The sequence below is a fragment of the Pristiophorus japonicus genome, chromosome 17, assembly GCF_044704955.1.
Source record: "Pristiophorus japonicus isolate sPriJap1 chromosome 17, sPriJap1.hap1, whole genome shotgun sequence".
Taxonomy (NCBI): Eukaryota; Metazoa; Chordata; class Chondrichthyes; family Pristiophoridae; genus Pristiophorus; species Pristiophorus japonicus.
Window position 1 is genome coordinate 67864769 of NC_091993.1, and position 11468 is coordinate 67876236.

The window sequence follows — 11468 nt, forward strand, 5'->3', positions numbered from 1 at the left end:
GTCAGCCACAGGGATGTGGTGAGGAGGACCTGGATCCAGTGCAGGAAGCACTTCTATCTCATGGGGTGAGTGTAAAGCCACACTCACCCTCATCCTGAAGTGCCTGTCACCATATCCCCATCACCCTGCTTCCCAAGCCTATACCTGCACAACATTCTGTACACCAACATACCTTGCAGGTCCACCCATCCCTCTCTCTCTATGTACATACTCACATTTCCATCTGACTAACCACCCCTCACACTCACCCTCATCCTAATGCAAGTAACACCACAGAAGGAGGGCATTTGCCATTGGCACCCCACTCCCTCATAGTCACCCTCTACAGATGTAACCCATCCATTCCTTACACTCATTCCATCACTCTGACTCAAAATTCCCTTCTTTCCCTCCTTGCCGAAGAAGAGTCCACTATAACAGGGAGAGGGAGAGAGCCGGAGGTGGCCCTCCAGTGATTGCACTTCTGACAGCAGCAGAGGAGGTGGCTCTGGAAATTTCGGGAGCTTGAGAGACATTTGCGGAGACGGAGAGAGTGGGACATCCCAGTAACCTGGTGACAATATCAAATCTCATACAGCTACATGGCATACAACAGAAATCCATATGGTGATTGATCTCAACACGCAGTGAAATGTCATCATGTGTATAATGGTAACGTTACCCATTCTTATTATAACACTTCTAATTCATCTCTTTACTCTCCCACAGATCCATCAACTACCCCCCCACTGTCCAGCCGGATGAAGAAGACCACTTCTCAGATGAAGCTCCAGCCTCTGAGGGTGCACTGTCAGCAGACCCAAGCACACCCAGCACCAGCGCAGATACACACACCTCGGGGGGCCCTGTGCGAGGCAGAATAGTGTTGACACCTGGTATGTCACATCACAAGTGAGCAAGAGCCGATGGTGTTGACAGGGACAGCAGTGGAGACTCCTCGCCGGAGGGCACAGGATGTTCCAAGCTCTGCTCAGCTGCAGGCAGACACTGAGCCTCGGTGCCATCGGGAAAGGGGTTGATCCTGGAGAGGCAGCAACAATTGCTTGAGGCTCTGGCAGCTTTTGTAGCCATGATGTCTGTAAATGTTCAGAGAATGGAGGGATCGATCTCCAACATGAGCACCTCCATGTCGCAGGCGATGGCGACGATGTGCTGTTCCATGGAAAGGATGGCCACCTGCATGGAGCAGCAAATATGCCAGTCACATGAGAACATGCTAGCTGTGGACAACAGATGGCAGACACTCATAGACCTCCTCTCGAGGATGATGTAACCATTGACTTGGGCATCACCCCAGTGCTGTGCAGCAAGGTACTCACCCGCTCCTTGATAGCAGGGGACTGCGGGTGGCCAATGAGAGGGATGACGATGAGAAGGGACATGGAAGTGGGGTCTCCTCTCAAAACGCTCCCACTTCTCCCCCATTGCCTCCCCCTCAGTCAGACCCCACATCCTTCCTCGGGTTCCAATGTCGGAGTCTGCCCCTGCACAGTCACAGGAGTGGCAGACTTTGGCGGGGCCCTCACAGGCTCCAAACCCAGAGCTCATCCACCAAAAGTAGCTAATGAATCACAGCAGGGAAATGAGCAGCCTACAGCTACCTATGCTGAAGCCACATGGGTTGCACCTCATAGAAGCACTTGCAAATGAAAAATGGCACAGAAGTAGATGCACAAGGGTAAGCATGTGGGTGTTTCAACACATGATAATGATAAGTTTCAGTTGTTTTGATTGGGCACATAAATGTTTTTCTTTGCACCCTTTTTGGGTCTTGTCCATTTTTGCATCAAACCTTGGAAGTGGCTTTGTCACTTGGAGTGAATGATGACACATTATTTAACGTCGAGCAATGGAGTTTGGGTGAGTGGAATAGCTGGGCCATTGTAGGGATGCGTTATGGTGTTGTTGGGCATGGTGGGTGGGCGGGGGGGGCGGAGTTAGTACAGCATGTGGCTGCATTGGAGCAAGTTAGGTAAATCTGGCCATTACGAGGCCATCCCGGGCAGCAATGTGTGCTGCTGCTGGTGCCATCTCCATCTCAGCTTCCTCCCCCTCCTCCTCCTCCTCGTCTTCATACTGTTCCTCCTCCTCCCCTGAAGAGGCTGTGCGCTTTGTGCCTTGCTCCTCCTGCAACTCCAATCCTCGCTGCTGCGCTATGTTGTGCAGCGTGCAGCAAACGATGATACTGGAGATCTGGGCTGATGCGCACTGAAGGGCTCCTTTAGACCTATCAAGGCATCTGAAGCACATCTTCAGCTTGTCTATTGCTTACTCTATGACACATCTGGTGGACATGTGGCTCTCATTATAATGCTCCTCGGCCTCAGTACTTGACCTCCTGGGGTGCCATGAGCCACGTCTTCAGTGGATAGCCACTGTCTCCAAGCAGCCAGCCAGTAAGTGTGTTTGGAGGAGCGAAGTGCTGAGGGAGGGTGGACTGGCGCAGCACGAAAGAGTCATGAGAGCCGCCAGGGAATCTGGCACACACATGCAGGTTGATCTTTTTATGGTTGCAGACGAGCTGCACATTGAGGGAGTGGAAGCCCTTGCGGTTCACAAACACTCCTGGGCGATGTGGGGGTGACTTGATGGCCACATGTGTACAGTCGATGATGCCCTGCACCTGTGGGAAGCCAGCCAGAGCCACAAAGCCGAGCACCTGCTCAGTAACACTGGCTTCATCAGTGGCAAAGTTCACATAATTGGCTGACTTGTGAAACATGGCATTGGTCACCTGGGTGATGCATCTGTAGGTGGGCAATTGCGAGATCCAGCAACTGTCTGTGCAGGTCCCTGGAAAGAGCCTGAGGTGAAGAAGTTGAGGGCAGTGATGACTTTGACAGTCATTGGCAAGGTGTGTCCACCAGGTGCTTTGGGCAGTAGGTCTTGTTCCAACAAGCTACAAATGTCTGCGATGACCTGGCGCAATAGCCTGAGCCTCCTTTGGCACTGCTGCTCAGTCATGTTGAGGAAGCTCATCCTCTGCCTGTATACCCTGTGTTGGGAGTATCGCCTTCGGCATGGTGCAGCCCTATAGTGCCCCCATCACTCCTGTGGAGCATCAGATCATTGAGGAGAAGGCTGCTGGTGTGGCTGGTGTTGTTGATGAGGGGCTCATCTTGGTCCGATTCTGAGGACCAAGATGAGACTGTATAAGCGGCACCCATGCTGAAGTAGGCAGGTGAAGTATTGATCAGAGGGACAATCCCTCAATGTTGATTCCGGAGATGAGGGGGTTGACTTATGAGGAAAGGTTGAGTAGGTTGGGCCTCTACTCATTGGAATTCAGAAGATTGAGAGGTGATCTTATTGAAACATATAAGATTATGAAGGGGCTTGACAAGGTGGATGCAGAGAGGATGTTTCCACTGGTGGAGGAGACTAGAACTAGAGGGCACAATCTTAGAGTAAGGGGCTGCCCATTTAAAACTGAGATGAGGAGGAATTTCTTCTCAGAGGGTTGTAAATCTGTGGAATTTGCTGCCTCAGAGAGCTGTGGAAGCTGGGACATTGAATAAATTTAAGACAGAGATAGACAGTTTCGTAACCGATAAGGGAATAAGGGGTTATGGGGAGCGGGCAGGGAAGTGGAACTGAGTCCATGATCGGATCAGCCATGATCGTATTAAATGGCGAAGCAGGCTCGAGAGGCCGTATGGCCTACTCCTGCTCCTATTTCTTATGTTCTTATGTTCTAATACTGAATAGCAATGTGGTGACAGTGGCTTCCAAGGTTGCAGAAATGACCTGCAAATTCCCGAAACCTAATTCTGGGCAAAGAATGGAGTCATCAACAGCCTTTCCCTTGGGCAACTAATGAATTGCGTGTGTGTATTTATCTGCTAGTCCCAGTTGTCATTTAAATGCCCTCGCACAATGGTCACTGAGCTTCTGCCTCCCCTTCACAGGTCAGGTTCCCCAGCTACATGCTTCCTGTGCTCATGCCATTAAATTCAGAAGCTGCAGTTAAAGGGTCTGATAACAAGCATTTAATGGGTTTAACTTCGTCACCCACCTCTCCTGATCGGGTCCATGGTGTGCTGGCAAATGTGCGCGAGTTAAAGGCGCGAGGAGGTGGGATGACAGCGAGTTCCCGACGCACTGCATATTTTCATGATTGTTAAAGCGACCTGCCTCCAAACCCGCACACACAGCAACGGGAAAATTCCAGCCCAGTACAAAATTGTAAAAGGCAAATTGTGCCTTACAAATCTAATGGAATCCTTTGAGGAAATAATGTATTCTATTGATAAAAGAAGAGCAGTGGATGTTGTATACATGGATTTTCAAATAGCATTTGATAAGCTGCGTAACATGTTTGTTGATAAAATTATGGCAGGCATTGGTAAAGGGAATGTGCCAATGCGGATAGATAGCTGGCTAAAGGACAAAAGCCAGAGATGGTCATTAATAGATGTTTTTTGGATGGAAGTTGGAAACAATGGAATCTCCTGGAGGTCAGTGTTAGGATTAGTATTCTTCCCAATATATAAATGATTTACTCTTGGGTTTGTGAGCACAATATCAAAACTTGTCAATGACACAAATGAGTATTATGAAGAAGAGTGTACATGACATCAGGAGCAGATGGACAGATTAGTAGGTTGATTAGAAAGATGTTGCATAAAATTTAATGCAGAGAAGTTTGAGATAAATAAGGAGAAGACAGACACCAAAAGGTGCCAGGTCATGTAGAATGCGACGCTGGTGAACCAGTAATGTCCCATTAATGTTTGCAAAATGACTTTTTCTCAAGCTGAACTGTTATGTCTGTCTGCTGCTGCAAACTCAGAGGCTCACGCACCGTGCTGTGTGTAAACGTTGTACTGACTGTGACCTCCGAGGTAAGCGCTTCCTCATTTATTTAAGTAGCCACCACTTAATGACTCTGGAAGCCTGTACTGACTGTTTTACGAGACATGATTATTGGCGGGTGCTCGGTGAGGCGGCTGCACCTTATTTAGCGAGTCATGATCGGAGTGATCATCAGCAGCCAGGCGCTAGCAGTTTGCGCCCACGGTAAATCTCTACTGAATGTTCCTTCAGGGCACTAAAAGCTGCACGGCCGGTCAGTAAGCTATAACGTTCGCATTAACGTCCCCTCCAGCCGCTAACTGACGCTACAGACAACCGAAAATCCAGCCCCGAGTGTATTGTAGGCAAATTTGCTGCCGATACAAAGATAGATGGGAAAGCAAGTTGTGAGGAGGACACATTGGGGTGGAAATTTGATCGCGCCTCTATTGCAGCGTTAACCCGACCAGAGCGGTACATTTTGCGCCGGGTTTGTGACTCCAGCCACAAACTTTCATCAGCTGAGTCCTGAATGTAGAGTGGAGTGCTAAGGGAGAAGCTCCGCATCTCTTTTATTGCGCTAGGGGCTGAGCAAATGAAAATCCCGAGGTAAACAGCCGACCTCCGAGTGCCTTAAGAGAGGCTTCTGTGAAAAAAAAATCAGAAATAAACCTCACTAGAAACATTCCCAATATTTTCCTGATGCCATATCCACATGAATCACAAAAATAAAAAACAATCACATTTACCTGAGGTAGACATTCCTTCCTTCACTGCTGCCGCTACAGCTGGAGCCGCCCGCTTTCACAGGCGGTCCCACCAGGGGATGCTGCGGGGCGCTATGGGTCGGGCGAGTTTCAAATTTTGAGCCAGCGTTGCAACTACGGGTGCTGCACACCATCTCGCCTCTCCCAGGCGGTACTGCTCCGCGCCCCCGCAAACCCCGCATCGAATGTCCTGGTGGGGCGCGGGAAGCTGAATTGCTTCCCGCCGCCATTACCACCCCTCCATGGCAAAAACAGAGGCAGCAACGGACCAAAAATCCAGCCCAAAGATCTGCAAAGCGATATTGATAGGTTAAGTGAGTGGGCAAAAATTTGGCAGATGGAGTATAATGCGAGGAAATATCCACTTTGGCAGGAAGAATAGAAAAGCAAATTATTATTTAAATAGGTGTTGTTGGTGAGACGTAGAGTACAGTTTTGGTCTCCTTATTTAAGGAAGGATATACTTGAATTGGAGACACTTCAGAGAAGGTTCACAAGGTTAATTCAAGGGAGAAATGGGTTGTCTTATGAGGAAAGGTTGAGCAGGTTGGGCCTGTACTCATTGGGGTTTAGAAGAATGAGAGGTGATCTTATTGAAACATTTCAGATTCTGAGGGGGCTTGACAGGGTAGATGCAGAGAGGATGTTTCCCCTTGTGCGGGAATCTAGAACTAGGGGGTATAGTTTCAGAATAAGGGGTCGCCCGTTTAAGACGTAGATGATTCAAATTCCTGGGACATTGGAACCGGTGCTGGGGGAGGTGGGACCAGTACAAACCGGACGGTCTGCATCTGGGCAGGACTGGAAACACTGTCCTAGGGGGAGTGTTTGCTAGTGCTGTTGGGGAGGAGTTAAACTAATATGGCAGGAGGATGGGAAACTATGCAGGGAGACAGAGAGAAGTAGAATGGGGGCAGAAGCAAAAGATAGAAAGAAGAAAAGTAAAAGTGGAGGGCAGAGAAACCTAAGGCAAAAAGCAAAAAGGGCCACATTACAGCAAAATTCTAAAGGGGCAAAGTGTGTTAGAAAGACAAGCCTGAAGGCTCTGTGCCTCATTCGGAATAAGGTGGACGAATTAACTGTGTAGATAGCAGTTAACGGGTATGATGTAATTGGCATCACGGAGACATGGCTCCAGGGTGACCAAGGCTGGGAACTCAACATCCAGGGGTATTCAACATTTAGGAAGGATAGACAGAAAGGAAAAGGAGGTGGGGTGTCATTGCTGGTTAAAGAGGAAATTAATGCAATAGTAAGAAAGAACATTAACTTGGATGATGTGGAATCGGTATGGGTGGAGCTGCGGAACACCAAGGGACAGAAAATGCTAGTGGGAGTTGTGTACAGACCACCAAGCAGTAGTAGTAGGGTTGGTAGGACAGCATCAAACAAGAAATTAGGGATGCATGCATCAAAGGTACAGCAGTTATCATGGGTGAATTTAATCTACATATTGATTGGGCTAACCAAACTGGTAACAATGCAGTGGAGGAGGATTTCCTGGAGTGTATTAGGGATGGTTTTCTAGACCAATATGTCGAGGAGTCAACCAGGGAGCTGGCCATCCTAGACTGGGTGATGTGTAATGAGAAAGGACTAATTAGCAATTTTGTTGTGCGAGACCCCTTGGGGAAGAGTGACCATAACATGGTAGAATTCTTTAGTAGGATGGAGAGTGACACAGTTAATTCAGAAACTAGGGTCCTGAACTTAAGGAAAGGTAACTTCGATGGTTTGAGGCGTGAATTGGCTAGAATAGACTGGCAAATGTTACTTAAAGGGTTGACAATGGATAGGCAATGGCAAACATTTAAAGATTACATGGATGAACTTCAGCAATTGTACATCCCTGTCTGGAGTAAAAATAAAACGGGGAAGGTGGCTCAACCGTGGCTAACAAGGGAAATTAAGGCTAGTGTTAAATCCAAGGAAGAGGCATATAAATTGGTAGGAAAAAGTAACAAACCTGAGGACTGCGAGAAATTTAGACTTCAACAGAGGAAGACTAAGGGTTTAATTAAGAGGGGGAAAATAGAGTATGAGAAGAAGCTTGCCGGGAACATAAAAACAGACTGCAAAAGCTTCTATAGATATGTGAAGAGAAAAAGATTAGTGAAGACAAACGTAGGTCCCTTGCAGTCGGATTCAGGTAAATTTATGATGGGAACAAAGAAATGGTAGACCAATTGAACAAATACTTCGGTTCTGTCTTCACGAAGGAAGACACAAATAACCGGAAGTAGTAGGGAACCGAGGGTCGGGTGAGAAGGAGGAATTGAAGGATATCCTTATTAGGCGAGAAATTGTGTTAGGGAAATTGATGGAATTGAAGGCCGATAAATCCCCGGGGCCTGATAGTCTGCATCCCAGAGTACTTAAGGAAGTGGCCCTAGAAATAGTGAATGCATTGGTGATCATTTTCCAACAGTGTATTGACTCTGGATCAGTTCCTATGGACTGGAGGGTAGCTAATGCAACACCACTTTTTAAAAAGGGAGGGAGAGAGAAAGTGGGTAATTATAGACCGGTTAGCCTGACATCAGTGGTGGGGAAAATGTTGGAATCAATTATTAAGGATGAAATAGCAGCGCATTTGGAAAGCAGTGACAGGATCGGTCCAAGTTAGCATGGATTTATGAAGGGAAAATCATGCTTGACAAATCTTCTGGAATTTTTTGAGGATGTAGCTAGCAGAGTGGACATGGGAGAACCAGTGGATGTGGTGTATTTGGACTTTCAAAAGGCTTTTGACAAGGTCCCACACAAGAGATTGGTGTGAAAAATCAAAGCACATGGTATTGGGGGTAATATACTAACGTGGATAGAGAACTGGTTGGCAGACAGGAAGCAGAGAGTCAGGATAAACGGGTCCTTTTCAGAATGGCAGGCAGTGACTAGTGGAGTGCCGCAGGGCTCAGTGCTGGGACCCCAGCTCTTTACAATATACATCAATGATTTGGATGAAAGAATTGAGTGTAATATCTCCAAGTTTGCAGATGACACTAAACTGGGTGGCGGTGTGAGCTGTGCGGGGGACGCTAAAAGGCTGCAGAGTGACTTGGACAGGTTAGGTGAGTGGGCAAATGTATGGCAGATGCAGTATAATGTGGATAAATGTGAGGTTATCCACTTTGGGGAAAAACGCGAAGACAGAATATTATCTGAATGGTGGCAGATTAGGAAAAGGGGAGCTTCAACGAGACCTGGGTGTCATGGTTCATCAGCCATTGAAAGTTGGCATACAGGTACAGCAGGCGGTAAAGAAGGCAAATGGTATGTTGGCCTTCATAGCTCGGGGATTTGAGTATAGCAGCAGGGAGGTCCTACTGCAGTTGTGCAGGGCCTTGGTGAAGTCTCACCTGGAATATTGTGTTCAGTTTTGGCCTCCTAATCTGAGGAAGGACGTTCTTGCTATTGAGGGAATGCAGCGAAGGTTCACCAGACTGATTCCCAGGATGGCTGGACTGACATATGAGGAGAGACTGGATCAACTGGGCCTTTATACGTTGGAGTTTAGAAGGATGAGAGGGGATCTCATAGTAACATACAAGATTCTGACGGGACGGGACAGGTTAGATGCGGGTAGATTGTTCCCGATGTTAGGGAAGTCCAGAACCAGGGGACACAATCTTAGGATAAGGAGTAGGTCATTTAGGACTGAGATGAGGAGAAACTTCTTCACTCAGAGAGTTGTTAACCTGTGGAATTCCCTGCCGCAGAGAGTTGTTGATGCCAGTTCATTGGATAAATGCAAGAGGGAGTTAGATATGACCGTTAAGGCTAAGGGGATCAAGGGGTATGGAGAGAAAGCAGGAAAGGGGTACTGAGGGAATGATCAGCCATGATCTTATTGAATGGTGGTGCAGGCTCGAAGGGCCGAATGGCCTACTCCTGCACCTATTTTCTATGTTTCTATGTTTCTATGAGGAGGAATTTCTTCCCTCAGTGTCGTGAGTCTTTGGAATTCTCTGCCCCAGAGAGCTGTGGAGGCTGGGTCTTGAATATATTCAAGGTTGAGATACAGAGATTCTTGAACTGCATGGGGAGTCAAGGGTCATGGGGAACAGGCAGGAAAGTGGAGTTGAGGTCAAGATCAGATCAGCCATGATCCTATTGAATGGCTGAGCAGGCTCGAGGGGCCGTATGGCCTACTCCTGTTCCTATTTCTTATGTTCTTATGTTCTAAGAGGAGGAGCAAGAACACACAGTTTCATAGCATGTCTCACCTGCAGGCACAGGTACTGGCACTACATGTTCTTTAGAGGCTGGTATAGTAGCAGGTTCTGCACAGGGTGAGGCACTGGAGATGAGCGGGCTGCAGCAAGACCAGGGGGAAAAGGTAGCTCGGGGGTCAGTGCCCCAGAGGGAGAGTTCCCCCGTGAGTTCTGCTGCACAGAACTCGGACGAGGACCTCGATTGGGAGGCATTTAAAAGAAGGCTGATGGGCATGCACATAAAGATGGTAGATGCAATGGCAAAGATGCTCGAGAGCCTCTCGGCAATGGTAAAGAGCATGGAGGAGTCTGCCTCCTTCGTTGCACAGAGCTCTGCGTGCACCTTGGAGCCAATCACATCCAGTCTGCAGGCGATGGTGGACTCCCAGAGAGACGGTGGGGAATCAGACCTCAGGACGCATGTGATGGGCGATGTGGCAGCTTCCATTGCAGCACAGGCGGAAGCGACACAATGTTTTAGTGCTGTAATGCAGTTTATGATTGGTGGCATCTAATCTCAGACTGCTCCCATGCCGTTTCAGCTTGATGCCATGCAAGCTCTGACTGTTGCCATCATGGCTGGGTCGACCACCGTCGCCCGGGGCTTTCACAGTTTTGCAGCAGGCCAGCAATCCAGCAGATTGGTTGGGATGTTGCCCCGGGGGAGTGGCAGTGGGTCAATGGAGCAGGAACATGCTCTCCTCTCTCAGGATGACACATTTCTGCTCCCACCACTGCCACTCCGCCATTGCACTTGTCGCTGCCTTACACGCAGCCAGCCCAGACTGCCAAGTCTCATTAGATTTCTGTACCGGCCACACGGGGCTATTGGAGGAGCTATGCGTTTTAATAAGCACCCCTTGTTTCTTGTTTCTCCAATTGCTGAATAACCGGTAAGATTCCCACGATGGCAGTTGGATAGATGGGATACTGTTTAGTGCATGGAGGCTTGGTCCCGGTAAATGACGTAGACTCCATCTGGAGTAGGCCACAATCGTTCTTATCTTTAGCCCATATCGGGTGTTCCTTCAATTCTTCTTTCTTCAAAGTTCTAATTGACCCATGTCACCCGACCATCCTCAAAATGCAACGATGAATCTACTTGGATTAGAACGTCCATTCCCAAAAGGGGTTGATCTACTGGGTCTATCCAGACCGGCGTGGTTAGTTCATGTGGACCCAGCCCTATAAGTACCGCTGTTGTCCTTTTAATTTCAATTTTATGGCCCCCAACTCCATTAGCTGCACATGTCCTACCATCCAACGACAAAAAGTCTCCATATTCTAGGGGTAAGCATGTTAATTCCGCCCCTGTGTCTAAAAGACAGTCCACATCCTTATCGCCCACCCTCACAGTTATATATAGCCCATCTCCCCTTTGTTGTATTAGTGCGAGGAGGGGGGCCAGGGTAGGCTCTAATCTTTTTTTGCTATCCCAAGTAACTCCTTCTGTTGTTGTATTGTCAGTCACTTAAATGCTTCTATGAGGTCATTATCTTGTGACAAGCCTGGTTTGTTGGCTGAATTGTATCCCTGACTGTGTCCTCTTCCCCGGCCACAACCTTGCTGTTTTGCCCTGCACGTCTTGGCCTAGTGACCTTCTTTCCCACAATAATGACATTTTCCGGGTAATTTTCCTAATAACTGTTTATCGGAATCCTGGGATTTCCATCCCATAGCTTGTACAGCTCGG